This window comes from Plectrocnemia conspersa, unplaced genomic scaffold (genome assembly GCF_051122295.1).
Source record: "Plectrocnemia conspersa isolate PC_06_02 unplaced genomic scaffold, ASM5112229v1 ptg000002l, whole genome shotgun sequence".
NCBI lineage: Eukaryota > Metazoa > Arthropoda > Insecta > Trichoptera > Polycentropodidae > Plectrocnemia > Plectrocnemia conspersa.
This window is the reverse complement of record NW_028277166.1, coordinates 3664652-3686716: the sequence shown is the minus strand read 5'-3', so window position 1 is coordinate 3686716 and position 22065 is coordinate 3664652. Positions and strand designations below refer to the sequence as shown.

Sequence of the window (22065 nt, the reverse complement as noted above, 5' to 3'; positions counted from 1 at the left end):
TAATAAGCATATCCATATGTAATATTTATTTTTTACCTGAACATATAAAATACTAATGCACCCTGTATAGATGTATATCAACAATAATTTAAAATAAGGGTAAAATAAACAAACAAATAAAATATACATTAGTCAAAGTATAGCAAGAAAAATTGTTTTTTTTTAGAGATATACTACAAGAAAACAAATAAAATAAAATCGATGCCCAATTGGCAAACCCTTAAAACCCTACACAAAATATTAAAAATATTTGCAAACATTGAGTTCATAAGTCGAATTGCTATTATAAACTTGTCTTCTAATTGATAAGAATTGTCTAGGTCGATTTGGTGTTATTATGTTTGGTGAAAGTATGCCTGAACTCACTTTAATTGCAAATCGGAAGCAAAGTGGTAGTTATGTGGTAAACGGTAGTGTTCTGGCTCTTAAAATCTTGAGAAAATTCTCAATAATGCTGATGATTTAAGGCAGAACCATACACTCTGTTTTTTATACAATAGACTGTCATAATTCTATGAAATGTTAATCCAGGTTGCTTTAATGCACTTATTCAGTGGATATATTTGCACACCGACACTAGCATTTAGTTAAGTAGTAGCTTTTGAAACTGTTAATGGATACCGTCTAATGGATGTCTACTCAGATATGCAATATTATTTTGTTTACGCTGACGATAAAACAAGTACGTTTATAATGATAAAGGACACAAATAAATAAATTAGTTTTATAAGACATTTTTAACCAGTCTTATGGGATTAATTTTACCGCAGCGGTTAAAGGTATTCCTGATACTGATAATAATAGTCAATTTAAATATGAAAACTCATTTTAAGAACGACATAAGACCTCTACTGGAGTACCTCAAGGATCCAACTTGGGTCCATTGCTGTTTCTATTACTCATTAATGACATAGAAACAGCAATGCATCATTAATGTTTTTTATTATATCCAGATGACTTGTAACTTTTCAAGAAAGTGCAGTCAATTTTGGATTCTCTCAACTTGCAGGAGCATCTCAATTTTTTATGGAAGTGGGCTTGCTTATAACCCATTGCGTTTCAGCGTAAAGAAATGTCACACAATTTTAATTTCAAGGTTGTCAATGCCGGGAGAATATTCCTACCATTTCGGCGGATATATTTTAGATAAGTTTTTCGTTACTAAGGATTTAGGTGTGACTTTCAAAGAACGTTGGAAATTCAGCAAGCACATTGCAGAGAAAAGCTCACACTTGGTATTATGAATATGATCGATCAGCTGTTCTATTGCGTCATCAATAAATCAGCAAATCTCTCTTGAATGATATTATTCCCGTCTACGTTTGTATGGCCTTTAGGTAAAATAAGTCACGAAGAGAGATTTCACACCTGATCGGCTATTGAAAAGCTGGCAGCTTTCACTACGAGACATGAAGGCCGAAAGACCGGAGAAATAGACAGATTCAAAACGTCAACCGCATGCATGGTTGATGGCGAGCGACTGTAAACACGAGCACGTGTAACGACTGAAGTTCTAATGCGCACGCGCGACCAATTACATTCCCGAAAAAAACAATTCATGGTGCACGCGTATTGACTGTGTAAAACAGTTGACCAGCCAGTCCGCCCACGTTGCAGTCGACTTCAGCCTCTTCCTCGGTGTGGTTGTCTATAGCCGATTTTCTGAGCGATTACGTTTCATAATTGGGTAAATTAAAAAAAATAATAAGCGATAAAAATATTTAATTGTTAGAATCGTTTTACAATCTCAAGGCATGTGCCTTATCGACCGCACACCACTGATATGTACTGTTTTTAAAAAATATAACTTATATAAAACAATTGTAGAATTATATAACGACAATCCATAATCGACGCATTGCAAATAATTTGTACAAGATAAATTAAAGGAATCATATTACAATGTGCGTGTAGATAAAGCAACATTTTAGCGACTTGCGCAAAAAGGACGGAATAGCGTAGCCCGTAATGTCACAGCCATGTAGCTCTGAGGTTGCGGGTTCGAGCCCCGGCAGCGGCACTTCAATTTTTGTTTATAAAAATATGCGCTATTATATAAAAAAAACGCTCCCAGCTAAAGTAACATCTATTGATTATAAATTGAATGGCAAATAATAATTTATAATTAATAATATAAATGTCACCGATTTAAAGACTTTTCAATCTGGTGATAACTTAATGGTATTCAATATTTCTGATTGACTTATCCAGTTGGCACAGATTTTCCCGTTATAATGCATTGAGAAAATTTAATAAAAAAAAGCAATGAAAGACAAAGTATGAGCGACGTATTTCACTGCCATTAACAATTAATTTTAAAACGGAATCTATTTCAGATGACCCATATAACTAAAGAATGTATGCATTTTTAAATATAACCAACTATTAGCAAAATGTCAGTAATATACCATTTATTTGAGCAGGTAGTAATCTGTATTAAATCACATTATGCACATATTCATACAGTTGGAACATAGATTTCAGTAGTCCTATCAAAAAACCTACAATATACTTTAATTTCTCACTACAATTTTAATCTTAAACTTGCATCCAGCGGAGCTTACACGAAATCTGCACAGACATCACCATGCATCATCAATAGTTTTATCACAATATATTTATTTAGTTTTTATGCTGTATTCAATATATCTTAATAATCGACTTCTAAAACTTATGTATGTATTTCTAATAGATATTTCACAAAGTGAAGTCTATCTTTCGATGGACCATAATACTAGAATACGACTGGTATCGTTGCAAACCTTATATCTATATTTTGACTACGTCCTATAAAATATAATAAGTTCTTAACGGACGAAGTAATTTGTTCCAAAAACCTATAAGTCCAATAAATTTGAAGAAAAAGGTATTTTAAAAAGCTATATAGGGCATGAGTTCTAAACCGCACCCTTTAACGGTACGTAGCGTAGGATACGTTTTAATCCGATTATACGTATGACGGAATACGTGGCGTTCTCTCCCGCAAGATTACTCCTCTGAGAATCGATATTATTATTATTAAAACGTAGAAAGTTCCTATTTTACGTAATCGAATTTATCTTTACTCGAGTCGTTTTTGCTCAACAGTCCGTGACATAATAGTTGACGAGTTATACAGCGCACCGTTAAAGATAATGGTAAATAACGTAGCGCGACGTGAACACGTATATTGTATATAAATACGTGGACGGTTCAAAATGTTCCTAAAGCATAAAACTATAATTTGAGATGAAAATTTATTTCAGATAATTGAAAGTTTTAATATTTTTTGCCATAAATATGGTATTTTGAATTAATTAGGGTTTCTTTTCTCGAATTAAATTAAAATAATATTACAGCTATTTTTTATTTTTGTTATCACTAAGATTTTTATGCAAAAACTATCAAAAATATTCAGCGTTGCTCTTTGTAATGCTTTATCATAATTAACATTTTATATTTTTTTGTCTAAAGTTAAAATGGATCTATTGGGAGTGTCCATTAAAAAAACACTTATAGTTAATTATAATTATGATCTACCCAAGTAACATTAAGAGATTGTCACCGAAATTAGCTCATGGTCATTGAAAACACAAGTCCGACATGAAATTGCAGTATTTTAAAGTAAAATGTCCATATGTATATCACATATGAAACAACATACAAGTTAGTTGTGTGAAAATGTACTTTTAAAATATTAGATTTTTTTTAATGCATAAAGTACTATAATATCAAAATTACGAGAGAATAAATAATTTTAATAAATAGCTTTGTATATATATTAAAATATTTTGTTACACCTTACTGACGCTACATCACAATCGATCAACTATAGTTTTTGCATAAGATCTTTATCATGAGTTAACTCTTGATAAAGATCTTATTGTTTTTAATTATTTTTCAGAAGCAATAATAAAACAATATGATACCCTACTATATGACGACAACGTAGAATTGGTATATGTAAACAAAAAGTCAATCATCGCACTGTCAGCAAGTATTATCTCTTTATAAAAAACATATTTCATAAGTTTGATGAAACTGAATATCCTGAATTTGGCTATTCCAAAAGAGAAATGATTGCACAGAAGAAAAATTGATAAAAAAACATGATGTAGATACATATTTTGCTACATCGGAATTAAAAATAACCCACTCTTAGATATTGTGGCTATCGATTATTCCAGGTATGCAATCATATATTTATAATCATTGTAAAATGTCCTTTATTAGATGACATCCAAGAAACTAAACACTTATAAGCTGTCCGTTGGCTGATATACAGCGTTCCCACTGCGACAGCGCCAATTTTCTCGACATTAACTTTCAATTTTCATACATACTAAGGATATATTACACGTTTACGTTTAAAACGTAACTGATATATTTGAAATCCGTTAAATCTAATGAATATGTGCTTTAAATCAAGAGCAATGATAATTTTTATGTATTGTAAAAAGAAAAACTCACTTTTCAGCCTTGGAGTCAGTCGTTGGAAATTCAAAATTTGAAGATTTCATCCCGAAGATTGTTTTATGATTGTTGATCTAATTTAATGAATATATTCTTATAATCGCTACACACATTATGTATATATTTCATTTTCATAGTTATAATATACCTAGTTAATTTGCAATCCGATTATTTATATTCAGTCAAATAAAACAACAGGCACGACAAATTATTGAAAATTACTGTCGCATAGCAAATTATTACTAATAAATAACAATTATTTGAAACTGTTGTCACGTTACTGTTGGCCATCTTGTTTAATATTTGAATGCTTATTTTTGATTGGTCGACAACAAAAGAATTCATTAGCGGAGGCTCGAAAATCATCGTGCCAACTCTATTTTGTTTTTAATAATTATAATTAAATATATTTCCTTTGTTTACGTGTATTGTTATATACACCGTTCATACAAAGCCATACGATTTAAAGAGCAGAAAATAAAACGGAGAATGTTTCATTTTAAAATAGAAGCGATGGGTTAAAACAATTATATTATAGAAGATAGAGTCAGCACTTAATTAACATATAAATTAGGTTAACTGATGTTTGTGGCAAAAATCTTCAATAAAGTTATTATGATGAAAAAATATTTATTTATTGTACGACAAATTCTTTGTTGTTAAATACATTAGAATCTAAATATTTTTATTTAGTTAACTATTTAATGATTAGATAGTTAGCTAAATAAAAATAAATTGTTCTCTTATAGGGATTGTGGAAAAATCTTTTCTATTGTTTTACTTATATTTACTTTCGAGCGCCGAAGGATAATTTTAAATACAAGTGCAAAAAAATTGATAAAAAATACTCCGTGGCAAAGTATATTAAAATCATTTAAAAAAAATGCAGTAGAATGTATTATTGAATCAAATATATAAAAAAACAATGAAAATATAGTCAATGACATTTTTTAAAAATATTTTTTTTGTGTAATATTATTGGCAATATGGCAATATAGAATTTAGAAAAAAAATAGATAACACGAAAAAAGTTCTCGCGTATATTTTTGTACTAATCTTCGTAATTCGCAAACACTGTTATTAAGCTTAATGTAATTTTTGTTGATACGCTTTCGTGAAACTCAATTATCTCTAAAATCACCGACATGCTCTAAAATCGCATTATCTAAAACGATGCAGTACCAAAGCTCATACTAAAAATATCATAGAATGTTATAGCCGGTATTTAACTTGGCTCTTATAAAACTTCGGGAGCTTTTTGAACATCTTATGTATTATACATACATATTTATAAGTAAGTCTTCGTTTTATGCTTAATTAATTGAATTAATTCGCCGCTTTTCAGCGTTCATTGTTTCCCCGAGTTCTCGCAAAAACACGGCTTTTGAAAATGTGTAATTATTAATGTGTAACTTGCGAAATGTTACGTTGCTATAGCGAAATGATTAAATATAAACGCTGGACTATTTCACATAATACAATATTTTTAGAACCCGTTACGGATTCATTTCGATTAATTTTTAATTAAAATAGGTGTTTTTCTTGATATTTAAATATAAATCAAATTAAAAATCACTTTGAACGTTTAACACAATACAATTGTTGATAAATATAAAATATATGCCAACGTGACATTATACTTGAGGTGTTTAAAATAGCAAAATAAGGTGTTTTTTGATGAAAGCCTATGTTGATTGCTTGATTAATTAAATTTGTTTGTTAAAGTCTAAATATATATAAATATTATATTTTTTTATTTAGCATTTATAATATTTTGTTAAAAAAAATATGCCTTTAAAGCTTTTTTTTACTATAATATGTATGTTTATTTTATTGGCTTATTTTAAACATCTACTCGATATATATGTTATGTAAGAACAGATTTTTAAAGAAAAAATGGTAAGTAGCTTTCAAACGAAACGGTTAGTAATATAATATTATTAATATATGCTCAGGTAAAATATATATATAGTATAAATAGTTTATCTAAAACGGTCAGTATAGTAGCTGCTCTTATTTACCCATCATAATTTCAATATTTGTGTTGTATGGTATTTAAAAATCTTTTAACGACAAAGATTTAATTAAACATGAGTCAAATTGGCATTTTAGAACACCCATCTTTTAGTCACAAAGACTTTCGGACGACGATAGATGGCACACAATTTTTATCAATGGCACACAATTTTTATCAACCATACAATTCTACAAAATGAATTGGTTTTTAACACACTTTTTTAAAGTAATAAAAATGCGAATTTTCAAATAAGAAAAAATGTTTAAGAGTTACAGATAATACAATAAATTATTTTTAAATTTAATTAATATTTATAATTTAGCTACATTTAATTACACTTAAGTTAATATATTCGTTTTAGTTCGATGTATGTATTATTTTATTTTATAAGTTAGATTTACATTGACATATAAAAGTTTATAGGTACTAATCCGTTGGTAATTTTATGTATGATTTATTTTTAGCATTCTTCGAAAAAGCATAGCGTCAAAATAGATTCTGGGGTTGAAAAAATACAACTTTTCAAATCACCAACAATAACGTTACCAATGTTCGTGCAAAATAAAAGCCCGTTTCCCTAAACCATCCCATAACTAATCACGATAAAATTGAGGTTTATGATACATAATTTATTACACGGAAGAGCGGCGTTTAGATTCGGATGTTAAACCATTGAACGACCGTATTTCATAGCAACCGGGTATCGTGCTGCACGGCGATTCTATCCTGAATATAGTATAACTATACTTATATGCTACCGTGATGGGTATTTGGGCTACCGGAAAGTAATATACTAAAACCCGAGAAGAGCAAATAGCCATTTGAATTTACCGAGAAAGTTCTTGATTAAGAAAGTTATTTTATATATTGCATCAATAAATAAGTTAGTAGTTATGTGTTGGATTTGATTTTTCCTACATTACTAAAGATTGTTTGAATGAAAATTGTGGTTTTTATTTTTTTAATTTCAACTCTCATTTTTATCAATGAAAATGTCATAGCTCGTGTTTATGTTAAAAAGCATATAAACACATTTTTAAAATAACTTTAAAATTAGTAGTAAAGTAGCAGAGACTGTTTGTGAATTAAGCTATGGTTTTGATTTTTAACCACGCGAGCCCTACTCTTGACCGTTGAGCGAGTTTGTTCATTTAGCGGTCGAGCATTATTAGTAAGGTGCTTTACAAATAAAATTTACAAGAAAAAAAAAATACGCGTTCAATATTACTTTTGTATTTTTTGTCGTCATCAAGAAGTGATCACAATGTTTTGGCTCATAAAGGGCCACCCGGGAGACTCTTGCTTCATTAGAGTGGGTGTTAGTTATAAGCGAAGTTTAACAGTATGTTGCTATTTAAATTCATAAAATAATAACAATTTTTATAAAGCTAGATACTTGTTTAGAACGACTAGTTCATATAGACAGAAAGAGAGCGATAAGAAATGGCCCACATAATTAGATTAGCGCAAGGTCCAGTCATTACTACCTCATTGCCTCTACTATATCAGGCCAAATCTCAACCTTTTTAAATCGACTTGAATTATTTTTCATTTAACACCACTGTATGATATTAAGACATATTTTTTTGAAGTATAATTTATGCTTATGCTTAAAAAATTTAAATCAAAGTATTTGAAATTTGCAAAACAAATTTAATTATCACGTCAACGTTACACAAGCGCACGTGATAATCAGATATTTGGACGGATTCGGATTGCTTGAAAATGCGTGTTTCAATTGAATCAAAACAAAATAAAGTCGGCGTCTATACAAATATAAAGGAACTAATAAAAGTACTAAATAGTCGGTAAAAAGTGAAAAGTAAAGTATTTAAATTACAATTGGCTAGTAAAGTGTTGCACAATCTCCAGCTGTTACTGAAAAAATCAGTTAAATAGTGCTTTCTAATTTTTTTGTTATATATTATTATAATATAATTTTCAAATTTAATACCGTGGGCTTTAATTTAAAAGGCAACCAAAGACCCGGAAAATAAAAATATCAACAAGTTTGTTTCTAAGCTTTGAATATAGTAGTTAAATACCTTAAACTTTACACACATATCAAATATGTTTGCTGATCATAGAACGGTGAGCAAACACTATCCATTTTCCATATAATTGCCGCATATTACAAACATATTTTCGTATACTATAATTTTACGTTAGCATAAATTAATAATTAGTAACTTGATAATCGATTATAATTATAAATGTTGTAGTATATCCGAAAAACACATATACATATTTTTATATATTAATACATATACCAAATGTGGGATATAATTATATAATATTACAAACTCCATTTAATTTCCCTAAATAAAGGTTATTCTTGCATCGAATTCAGTTCAATATACACTAAAAAAATAATTTTAAAAGCCTCACTCTTCGATAAACGTGATTTCGTGTTCTTAAATTTTATTTCTAAAGACTATCAAAAGCTCCATCGAAAGCCTTGGATGTAATTGATTAATGGCGATATCGCCGAACTCGGTTTTATACGCAACCTTAATTAATTGCCTTTCATACTTACATAATTTTGTAAAACGTGGACGGTTTTATGTTTATTTTTTGGTCGAAACCCTAAAAAAATATTTGAGGGTTGCTGATTAAATTGAAGCAAATTTAAAAGGTAGACGGATCGATACTCTTGTTTGACTTTGTGGTTGTTTTAATTTAATGCGATGAGAGTAATTCATTTTGTGGTAATATGTTATTAATTCGACAATGGTATTAAATCATTTTCTAATTTAATGTTATAATCTATGATGACAAAACTATACACCTTAATTACATTATCTAGTAATTAATTAAATTTCAATAGCATTTTTTCGATATTTGTTAATTAAAAATCAGGTTTATAACAAAGGATTATAAAAAATAATAATCATAAATTTCATATTTTATCTAATTATATTAATTGGTCTAGGTATCTTTAATAATTATAATCTATTAAAATATTTGCTACACAAAATATGATATTAAATTATATTGTTCAATAGTCACTATTTTTTAATTAGCAAAACACTTTTGAAGTAATTATGTACAACCTAGAATGATTTTTATTTAAGTAAATATTTAGCTATATCGTGATGATCGATTAAAATCAAACATAGTGATATCCATTGATTGTTTGCAATCATTTCTTTCCAGTTTTTTAGTAGTTCTTAAATGTGTTTAACTCGTTGTAACGCATTGGTCTTACGCCTGTCATTTTGCAAAGATATTTTTATGAAATATAGTATATTTTATTAAATATTATTATCCCTTATAAGTAATGTATATTTATTTATTTTATATACATATTTATAATACCAATCTTTATCGAAGAATTGTCAATACGAAAACCCACTATAAACAATCGTAAATAAATAACATCTTCGAAGAACTTGATGTTCGATTTTATATAAAACATTAAAATATTCCAGACGAATTTCAGTTGAATAATAAAATAGTTTTATATATCTTCTATATTGTTTGAATTCATTTATCAGTTAAACTTGAATAAAGGACAAAAAGGTCACTATTTGCATTATCTTTTGGGAATGTAACAGGTCACGGTCTTTAGCTGTAATGATTGGTCAAAATAGGTCAAGGGTATGTCGCGACCTATGTAGAATCAGATCTCGATTTAATGTTAAAGTAACAATTATAAATGGAATATAAAATTTACAATAAATAAAATAGGCAACTTACCGATCGATCGAGCTCAATCCTAGGGAGTCAAATCCAAACACTTTTTTTTATATTGTGTACTTTCGGTTGTTTTTATTATTATTTTATAATAAAAATGTTGAAATTTTAAACCTTTAATTACATTGTTTTATTGTAAGGTTTGTGTACAATTATCGTATCGTATAGCGAGTTCCAATAGGGCGTGAACTTATCTCACAGGACGACGTATAATCAACTTGTTGCGCTACAAAGGAAAATATATTTTTGTATGAAAAATATAAAAAAAGTGCGACAGAATTTTATATATAAATAAATAGATTATTAAAAATGTGATTTTGATATTTTATTTATTGTTTTATTTAATATGCAATTTAATTTGCACAATTGGAGCAATTTTGATTTCAATAAATTAAAATTGCTTAAATAATTTTATAGTAATTGAATATTATTTTTTATAAACAAACATACGTGTAAGCCTAATAATAATTAAAAAAACATAAGATTAAAATATATATTATACTCATTAATAAGGCGCAATTTAAAAAGAGGTAGAAAATGTTTTACCTATATATTTGCTAGTGAAATGTATTTTGACATCATAAATATAAATAAATTTATCAAAAAAAAAAAATATACACTAGAATGTGGCACATTTAAAAAAAATTTTTTTTTAATTATATTTTTTAAATAATTGAAAAGGTTTTGCAATTTTTTTGGTATTGTCATGTCAAATTTTGTATTTTGTAATCAGATAAGGGCGTTTGTCTATGAATACAAAATTACTATAAGGTTTAATTTTAAGTTAATGTAAAACATTGCTAGCAAATATAGCATACTTTAAAGTCGTTATTCTGCATTTTTAAATTTATCAAAAAATAACTCTTAAATGATTTTTTATTGCAATTGCAATAAGCATGTGTATTATGTATTTTGTATTATTATTATAAATACAATAATACCAATTCAAAAGTAATGTGAAAATTCATACTCTAGAATATGGTGCAATTAAATATAGCGATATTATATAAAATTATCATTTTATAAAAATAAAAATGATTCCATCTATCAGTGAAAACTACTAAAAAATGTATTTAAATGTGGGGCACGCCAAATAGCCTCTATTTAAAAATCAATAATATTTCCCATACTAAAAATGTTTTCTAATATTTTCCTCATTGTCATGTACTATTTGTGTCTACAAATACAGAAATATAGAAATACAGAAAAAATATGCTTTTAAATGAAGCGCCTTAAAAAATAGCACTTAGTAATAATAATAAATATTTTTATGATTCATTAATATATGAATCTATATACATATATAAATATATAGAAAGAGCAAGATTAATTAGCAATCGATGTGAAAAAAGGCATTGAAAATTTTAAAAACCCGTAAAGATAGCCTCCATTTTTTGTCATTGTAAAATCCTTTTTATTTAATGATCATATGTATGCGTTCTTTAATGAATATAGAATGACCATGAATATTTAAAAAGCAATGAGAAAATATTTTCTCTTAAATATGGCGGATATAAAAGTAGGTTCGATTAGTAATACTGATTTTTGGAATTGAGCCTTTTTTTGTCATTTAAATATATTTGTATGTCAAATTCTAAAAAAAAACATAACTAATTATAAATCGATGTGAAAAAATATTTTCTAGAAGTAATATTTTTTTTATGTTGTACTAATTTATTTGTCAATACAACATATTTTTTTATCTTAAGAATATAAGCACGCATTTGCTTATTAATATTAAAAAAAAATATTATCAATTAAAAATTAATGTTAACTAATTTAAACTAAGCTTTTTTTTAATAACAAGAGATAATCGTCACCATTCATTAGAAACATTTTAGAATATAAATATATTATGTAAAAAATATATATTAAGAACAATGTTTAATCTAAACTTTATCCAAAATATAAAGCTTGTGTAATAAAATAATATATTAAAAAACAATAAGTTGTTCTTATTTAGAATCTGAGCTTCGGTACATATTATATTTAAAATAAGTTTATAGAAAGCTCACTTATAGCCTTTCAATAAAAAGATGAGTAATCTTGTCTTATCCTAATTTACTATAAAATATTTTTACTTAAATGATAAAAATATATTGGTAAATCTTTATTTTCATTTAAAAAATTAAGATTTAAAATTGTTTATTATATTTTTTTTAATATTAATAAGACTGAGTTATATACATTATAAAGAGAACATTCAGTAAGTTTTATTTAAATTGTATTAAATTAAAATATATCATACCTCACTAATCAAAACGCGCAAATCAAATTATAATGCAAATATATATTTTTTCGTTCATTTTATCTAACAGTAATAAAAACTAAAAGCTCCTGATAAAGTTCAAAAGCTCAAGATTATTTAAAAAAAAAAATACTTATTCCTAATAAGTATTGTAATTCAATTTTATTTGGAAAATAAGTTAAAATCTGTGCTCGTATTTCATACCCCCCCTTACTTTCCCCTTAAATCAGAAACTGCAGTGCATATAATAAAAATAATAAAAAACATTTTTTTAATCTTTCATTACGTTAAAGAAACCCGAAAGCTCCCGAAAAGCTCCGAAAGCTCGTAGACCGTGGATAGCTCAAAGCTCAAAGCTCGAACGTACGTCGCTCGAGCTGTGCACTGGCTGACGGCCGGACCACTACTGGAAGCTGGGCGCCTCCCACCTCTTCTCCCTCCCCCGCCTCTCTCCCCCGCCCCTACCCTTCGGCTGGCCCTGGAGCTTGCACGGCGCGTAGACGGATCGGACTCTATGTGTTTTGATTTCCCTGGAGGAAAATTGCTTTTCGCCCACAGCTGGACGAATGCGGTTCGAATGACGAAATGCATTCTCTGCGCTGTTTTCCGATTTCGATAATGGTGATGAGACTTGGTGGTGGGATTCAATAGAAAATATGGTTTCGGCCATATATTTCGACCAAACCGTTAAATCAGAACCTAACAATAGAACGAAAAATTGATGGAGCAATTTAAAATGAAATACTTATCCATACTGTATGGCAAATTTCGATCGGCTATTGTGAGTATTCTTTTCTAGCTCCACGTACTCTTTTTGATGTCACATACTTTTTATGCTCCTTGTTGATAATAACTTATATTCGACATTAGGTTAATAATTGACCCGCAATGAAATTATAAAAGATGCGTCAAAAATAATAGTAATTAGATGGCATAAAATTATTGCAGGTGTATGCTTCTTAAACAGTAAAAAGTTTGCCGTTAATTTCGATCCACTATCACTAACCTAATATTTTTTCTATCTTTGTTCTGAAATCATTGCAATAAATGTATATATAATACTTTATGTGCATTTGTAATATAAGTAGGTGTGTGATATTGTTTGTGTTTATTTATATGTATAAGTGCATATTTAAGTTGATATTTAGTACATGTATGTGTATTACGTGCATTTTTTTATGTTAAGAAGAAGCAATTATTTTCATAAAACGTAGAAAAAACTTGCTACTACCGCTTCTAATTGAAGAAGGCAATAATGGCAAATGGAAAACATGTGCTTAATACCTGGGCTTACACATACGCTCCAAGCTTAAATTTAATAAACATATACTGACTTGTTGCCATTGCGGCCTTTAGACCATTAACAATTTATTAGATTAATTTTAACATATGCCGGTGTGGAGTAAAACTATTTTTACATCAGTAAAACTATTTTTTCTAAATTAGAAGTCATTCAAAACAAAGCTATTTTTAGTTTAGCTTAGCTTAAATATGCATTTCTAGCCTAAATCCGTTATGTTAAATTTATTTATAAATATATGTAAAATCATCTCGATTCCATTCTACTTTAAGAGATTTTTTTTTTGGCGAAAAACATGTTTCTTTTTAATCGAAATGGATATATTAATATAAACATTTTATTATGGATTATAAAGTTGAAAGTCAGAATCGTTTCAATTAGATTCTAAAGTTTAATTAAGATTTAATTTGATTAAATAAATATTTAATAAGGGGCTTATATTTATTAAAACTTTATAAGTGAGCACATTGTATAATTTTTAATTACATTAATAATCTATATACTGACTGTATTATATTAAAAGGCTGCTATATTACACACTATATTATAGTGAATTATGTATATTATATAAAATCTGTGAAAAAAGTATCATAAAATACATATTTTTTATTGAGATCGATAAAGCAGAATATTAAATATTTATTTAAATAATATATTATTAATTTTGTGTTACTTTGTTAACTGAAATCCGTTTCAAGTGATCAAAGAGAAGAGTTTTCAGACGTTAAATAACATTAAAATAATGAAAAAACTGTTTTAATAGTAGTTGTGATAAGCTCTCGAAATGAATAGGTGCGTCTTGAAATGGAAGATTTGCACCATTTGAAACATCTCTAAAGTACTCATTTAAGACAATTAGCCGGGAATGCTTATCTCAGCTTCTCTAATATAGGCTTCTTTAATAAAGCATACGTATTTCTCCAGGGTGGAAACAATAAACATACATATTTTAGTGGATTCCCGAACTTTTACGCAAGGTCGTTTACTCGAACACAAAGGTTCAAAGAAAAACTATTATCAGACATAAGACAACGTTACGTCTAAGAGAAAGAAACAAATGTTGTGGTTTTGGGTTCTAGCGAACCCTTTTATATGTTTCTTACGAGCAGATTTGACAAATCGTGAGAGTTTATTACAGCTAATTATATCATATTATAAATACGCAAATTGGTAGACTATCTGGTCGGCCATTTGATGCAAATAAATAAAAACGTCTCACGCATGACAATGCAATACAATTTAATCGTATGTTTCAGTCAATATAACACGGTTGTATTTAAATATTTTATTAAAAAATATTTTTTTCTTAATATAATTTTTTTCAGGTATGTGCCATTATACTATATACATTTAATTACAAAGTTAGATATATTTTAAAATAGCTTTAAAATATATTTACCTTATTATATATTTTTTTAAATTTAAAATAACTATAATACATTTAACCTTATAATATATACAGGTAATTGTTTTAAGTTCAGATTTCAAGTGAAGCAAACTTATTGTCATTTTCGTCGTTTATTAGACAGTCAGAAGAAGATCTTGCTGATTCTGACCGCGCGATTGTTGGCCATTGACTTTTTTGGTTTTAACTGTCATACTTATTAATTAGACATAACAATTAATTGAGTGTTTAATTTAATTATAGTATATAATACTACATAAAATATTTTAAATAGTAAATCACATCAAACATTATTAACTAAATATTTAGTTTTAATTTTTATTTGAAATATTAATATTTTTCAAGTGTATACATGTAGTATTTGCAATGTCGGCTTTCAATTTAGGCCGTCGAAAAAGGTGAGTACCGATTCCAACCGCGCGCTTGTTGGCGATTGACTTTCTTTTTTAGCCTCAACTGCCAGATTCACTTACTGAACTTAAAATAATTTATTTTTACTGTATAACTACATACATATTTAACTCTACCTTAATAAAAAATATATTTTAAATAGAAATAAGTTTTTTTTCAATTAAAATATTATAATATATATCACACTACATTTTTTCAATACTCTTAACTTCCATTAAAATAATAATTACTATTTCATCTAAGAAATTGAAACAATACAACTAGACTGAAAATTCTTTTACAAATTTACAACGAATAACGAAAACACTATTATCGTAGATATTTTAAATTGAGGAACGACGGACGCTTTATTGCAACTTTGGCTTGTTTCTGGTTTGCGGTTAAAAAAGATAATCCAAGGATTTCCTACAAGGCTATCGCAATTCTGCTCCCGTTCTCTATAACTTATATAACTTTAAACTCTAGTTCTAATTAAAAATTGTCTTTGAAAGAACTTACGCTTCCTTTACAAATATTGAACATAAAACAAGGTATTGTATAAAATTATTTTTAGTCAATAATTTGTGATAGTATACTAATATATGTATTAAGATAGCTATACAACAAAGTCAAAATTCGTAAAAAAGACACATAATTAAGTTAAAGATACTTAAAAATTGAATTAAATTAAATTGTTATTATAAAATAGATAGTTTGTAAACGCTATATAAAAATAATTTATGTATAATTTTAGTTGGATGCTAAATCAAGTTTATAACTATTTTTGTAAATCAATTTTACGATTGTATCTTTACAATCGTGAAAACTACATTATTACGCTGTTTATTACCTACACATTACGATCCAAATTTCTAACATTTCTCAAAAATCGTGCATCAAACCGTAAAATAAATCACAGTCGTAAATTTCGTTATTGAACGCTCGTAACCGGTTTCCGCCGATTAATATTTCACTTCTGCTCTCTGTATGCGAAAATATAAATTGTGTAACTTTCCAACATAAATTTTCACCTTAATTCGGATTATTGTTATCATTCGATTGCCAGAAACGTCGATACAAATTTATCTGGATAAATAATCTCGTAGTTGAATAACTGAGATCTTTTACACACCCTTGGAAAGGCGTCCATTTAGCGAGATAAAAAATGTTGTAGATGTATATAAATACATACATCGAATAAAAACAAGTATTTTCTTGGTATATAGAGACTGGGGCTTATTTATCAAAAAAGTCAAAGAAAATATTGGCGTATTAGAGTAAGTATGATATGTCTTAAAAGTTTGATTTAAATAAAAGACGATGTTATTTATGTATTTATTTTAAATTATGATTAAAAATATATTATAGCATAAATTATTTTTTTAAATACAGACGGCCTTCGACTTTCGAACGTTTGACTTTCGCACAATTCGCTATTTCGCACATTTAAAAAAAAAATTTAATTTTTTTTTTAAATCGTTCTGATAGCGGTGAATCCTTTGCTTCAATCGAACGTTCGTATGATACAAAAAGGTCTACGATATGTTCAATTTTGCAAAATAAAAATATAATTAAAGAATACGTTCAAAATTGTGTAAAATAAAGCTATATTTCCTAAATCTTTAATAAAATGTTTCCAAAAAAACACAGCAAAAAAAAAACATGGATGAAATGGAAAATCTTTGTCATCGTAGATCGATGACCAACATCAAAAAGTTGTCCCTCTGAGTATTTCAATTATTCAAGCAAAAGCACTTAATTTGCACAAAGATTGGAAGGATAGATTAAAAAAATATTTTAACACGGTTTTTCAAGCAAGTAACGGTTGGTTTTACAATTTTAAAATGAGGTAATTTTTTCATAATATTAAATTTACTGGAGAATCGGCTGATGCGGATAAAGATGCTGCAAAAGAATTTATTTTCTAATTATCCAAAATTATTGAAGATGTAGAACATTCCTCTAGCCAAATATTTAATGTAGATGAGACAGGTTTATTTTGGAAAACTCTTTAACAATGAAAATTATGAATGAAGCCGTCACGCACCTTGATAATTTTTTAAATATTATGGAAAATTGTGATCCCAATGGAGAACGCATATCTCAAGTGCGTGGGGCGATCAATAAAAACATAGCATGTTATAAAATACTATATGAAGAAAAGAAAAAGAATAGTGTAAAACAGTTAAATCTTGATAACTTTTCAAAGGAAGCACCCGCAAACCCCACTTAAACGTGTCTCCTAAACGCTCCTTAAACATCTTATATTTACTTGATAAATAAATATTTTAAAATACACACAATTTAGATTTTTTTTACTTCCCTCGACTTTCATACATTCAACATTCGCACACATTTTCAGGAACCAATTATGTGCGAAAGTCGAGGGCCGCCTGTATAAGGTATGTTTCAAAAAGTTTTTAATATAAAATATTATAATTTTATATGTATATTACTAATACTAAAGCATTTTAGCAATAGTATTGAGTCAGATATTCATATACATTCAACTTGTTCTCTAATTACACATAAATATATTGTGAACGAAAAAATGTGTGCAATTTTAAATCCAAACTAAGACGCGTATAAAATGCCAGAATTATCACTTTAGTTTCATTACATCCATAATGAGAGATAAACAAATTTGTCTAGTGAACTTTCACTGAAACTAGAAAACGATTCGTTAAAAGATAAGCTTTAGTTAACATTATTTTTGTGGACGACATAATTTTAAAATTTAGTTAACTTAACAAATTGAATTATATGAACTATAAATAAATTAAAATACGATACATATAAACCTGCTATTAAAAATTGGATTAAAAAACATTTTTAACAACTTACTTATATAATATGAAAGCAAAGCTTTTAAGCTATGACATATGACAAAAATAAAATCTGCTCGTCTATCTTATAAAACATTTTATTTTATTTATTTTTAAATAAAAAAAATGTTATTTGTAATTTAGATTAATATATATATAAATTCATGCTTATTACCACTGATACTAATCGAGATTAATATTTAAAAACATGCATCATTGAAACGGTCATTTACTTCTTAGCTACCGGTTGATACATATGAGCAATTTATAGAAATTTGGAAGGCTTGGAATAAATTTGTCTTTATTTTATTATTTATATTAGTAGATACATGTTACATGAAATATATTATATTGTATAATAATGTATTATTATCTAAAATATATTTAAATAAAGGACTTTTATGTAGAAAGCGCGTATCCATAGCTTCAAAAGAGTTCTCACGACCACTCCAGTCGTCGTTTACCTGTCGAGGTCGTCGAAGTAAGCAGTAGAAATCCTCGAAAGCAAACATTCGAAGATAAATTGCAGCCACCCGGGGCGAGAAACTCATGTGGCTGACACCCCAGATACAAAACACACATCACACACACTAAAGGAATAAAAACACACATTTCACCCCTAAACCGGCTTTCAGTGAGCGTAAAGGGTATTAAAAAAGTTTATGAGCTGATAAAAATAATATTGAATTTTACTTGTCCATTTATTTTTCATCCTTGGGTTTATTAACTTAACATTAGATAGACAGTAATAATTTAAGAACAAGATTACAAAGAAATGGATTACAGCATAAGTTTTAATATTTGCTTTTATAAATAATGTATATATGTCTAACATATAAAGTGCTCGGTGCTTTATATACTTTTCACACAGTTGTCATCTTATCTGTCACCACTTTTATAAATGTCTTAATAAATAAATATTTATATTCAAAACTGAAAAGTGATTAAATATATAAAAACTATGCTAAATATTCAGTGCGATATTAATATACATTTATTTAAAAACATCTGGTTTAACTTCTCAAAAGCTGTTTCCATTTTAAGTGCTTAATTACTTTTTTTGCTTATCATCCCGTAAATGATACACGAAAGTCTTCTAATATTGTACAAAAAAAACGTAAAAAATATATTTTAATATATGACTTCCAATAATATATGTTTATTCAATATTCCCTTAAGCATTAAGGATCGATATTGAGCTATTCTGAAGTGCCAAATTTAGAATGCTCATTTGAATGAAAGTATCTCATATAAATGCAAGCGCTTTAAGCCAATTAGAGTCGTGTAACTTGAAAACAAGCTGAAAAGGATGCTCTTATGAAAAACCTGGACCTCATTAAAGTCGCTTTACTTTTGTATAAAATAGCATAGTATAATATAAACTCATCATATCTTGCTTTACAGCTTTGAAAATTCTTGAGTTAATGGACTTTATAAAATTAATTACTTTTACAGCTCCGTCAAGATTAAGTTTTAATTCATAAAAAATGAGCTTAGATAATATAAATTTCCGATGAACACAACAGTGACTTTATGACATTACTGCAAGTATATTAACAAACAATAAAATTGAGAATATTCTAAAAAGAAAGCTAATGATACAACTATGTATAATCTATTTATCTCATCTCCTTGTCTAACAACTTATTGTATATTATACGATATTTTTATCAATGGTTGCAGTACTGATTTTAATTTAAAAGTTAAAGACACCTTTAAAAAATAATAATATAAAAAATCTAAATAATGAAAAATAGTCGCAAACTTTCGAATAACCTGTATTTTCACCTTTACTCGTCTGATCACAATACAGCAGCGTGTTTTTGTCTCGAATCTCACCCTTTGTTGTCTCCTGCTCATATTTATGTTAGCGTGTAGTGAATAACGAGCGACGTGGAAAAAAGTGCTCCTTTTGCTTGTTTATAGCAGCAAAATATGGAAAATTTGCGGAAAACCGTTTGAGCTTGTATCTTTATGTGTGTTTTTTTCCGTGTCAATATAATAATAAATATTTCAAGGAAAGAGAATTTGACCAGCTTATTGTACTTTTTGATCCGTCCAATCTCAAAGGGTTGCGAAAGGCTGTTTATGTTTTTATTAATATATTCTTGACCTAAAATTATATCATTTTAAAAAGAAAAATAACAAGTAAAAATGGTAGGTAATTAATGTTTTAAAAATAACAATAAGTATAAAATATATATAATTTCTGTTAATAGTCTGTATAACAAATATATATATATATATATATATACATAATACCGTAAAAAATAGCATTAAGCTTTTTATACGCTATAACTTTTTTCTTAAATTTTCATAAAGATAGATATTTAACATTAGCGCAAAGAGAAAAGTATCGTCTAAGAAAAGAAAAAAAGTAATTAATTACGAGATAAAAGGGCGTCCTTAAAAAATATAAATCTTAATAAAAAAATTACAGGATTTTCAAATTATTTATGTATACTGTATTTAATTAAACCGTACATTAATATTTATCATATACATACAAACACAAACTTGAGCTAAAGCTAAATGGAAAATCCTAAATTTTAATAATAATATTTTGATACCCGCGGTGAGCTTGACATGTTGACATTTCATGTAAAACTAATCACAACGAGTTATCAGAACACGAGTAAAATAATAAACTAGATTAAAGATTGCATTGAAAAATTGACTTGCTACGTAGTTAGTTTGTGTCACTTAGCAACGCTGTTTCTTTTTAATAATTCATTTGTTTAATACAATCTGTCTATTATTAAGACAATAAAGAATTTTTTACAATTATATATAATAAACGATAAATAATTTTATTACGAACAAAGTAATAAGCTTAAATCAAATTTGAAGTAATCTCCTTCAGAGTACTCTCCTTCGCTAGCGATTCACTAATCCCAACATTTATTCTATGATTGGAAGCATTTCTGGAAGTCTTTTTTCGGAAGGGCCTTTAGTTGCTTCGTCGTGACCCTATCAATGTCGGGAATGGTGAAAAAACGTTTTCTTTTTAGCACGGTTTTTATTTTTGAGGAGAACCAGAAGTTACATGGCGCTAAATCCGAAGAGTTAGGTGGATGTGGACAGACAGGCCAAAAATTCTCGGATCAGAAACGAAGTATGGAACGGCGCGTTATTGTGATGAAGGAGGAAGCCATTGGCCCATTTTTATGGTTTTTTCCCCCGTATATCTAACCTAACCTAACCTAACTCTTCCGGCTCTGGAAGCCGACTGACAAGTCACAACTTGTTCAAACTTGACACCGACTATCTCAACGGATCAGGCTATCGGCCTTATTACTTTAAATGTATGTAGCATCAGCAAATACTGCTATGAAGATTTTGTAGTCTTCAATGAAGACCACATCAAATATGATTTCCCTATAAAATTGTTACTTTCTGTTAATATTTTTGTCTAGCCTTTTAATTATGAAAAATATTTACTATTTCTCTAAGTGCACTCGTAATAATTTGATATAGTGCGCCTTGAGAAAACCTGGATTCCGAAAATGCACTGAGAGGCAAAAAGTTTAAACTTTTTTTGCTATTAAATTGTCTATTGATGTTACTCACAGTGTGCTTAAAACTTCCAGCAATTGTTCTTAACAAAAGTTTGATAGATTGAAATGATGCTGCAACAATCATACACGATTTATCTATTCATAATCAGAAAATGGCTTTATTTTATTGGTTAATAAATCCGCTACTTGTAAACTGATTTAAATTACAGCTTCA

At 27.9% G+C, this 22065-nt stretch overlaps 1 protein-coding gene across 1 annotated transcript in view; it reads right to left on the bottom strand.

Moving 5' to 3' along the window:
• kairos overlaps window positions 1–12802 on the bottom strand; it is a 72437-nt gene extending 59635 nt beyond the window's left edge. Inside the window, exons 1-2 of the mRNA XM_088181439.1 lie at window positions 12700–12802; window positions 10169–10391 (exon numbers count right to left, since the gene is read on the bottom strand). The gene's annotated coding sequence lies outside the window, so the exon portion shown is untranslated. The remainder of the gene's footprint in view (window positions 1–10168; window positions 10392–12699) is intronic.
• Between the last annotated feature and the right edge of the window lie 9263 nt (window positions 12803–22065).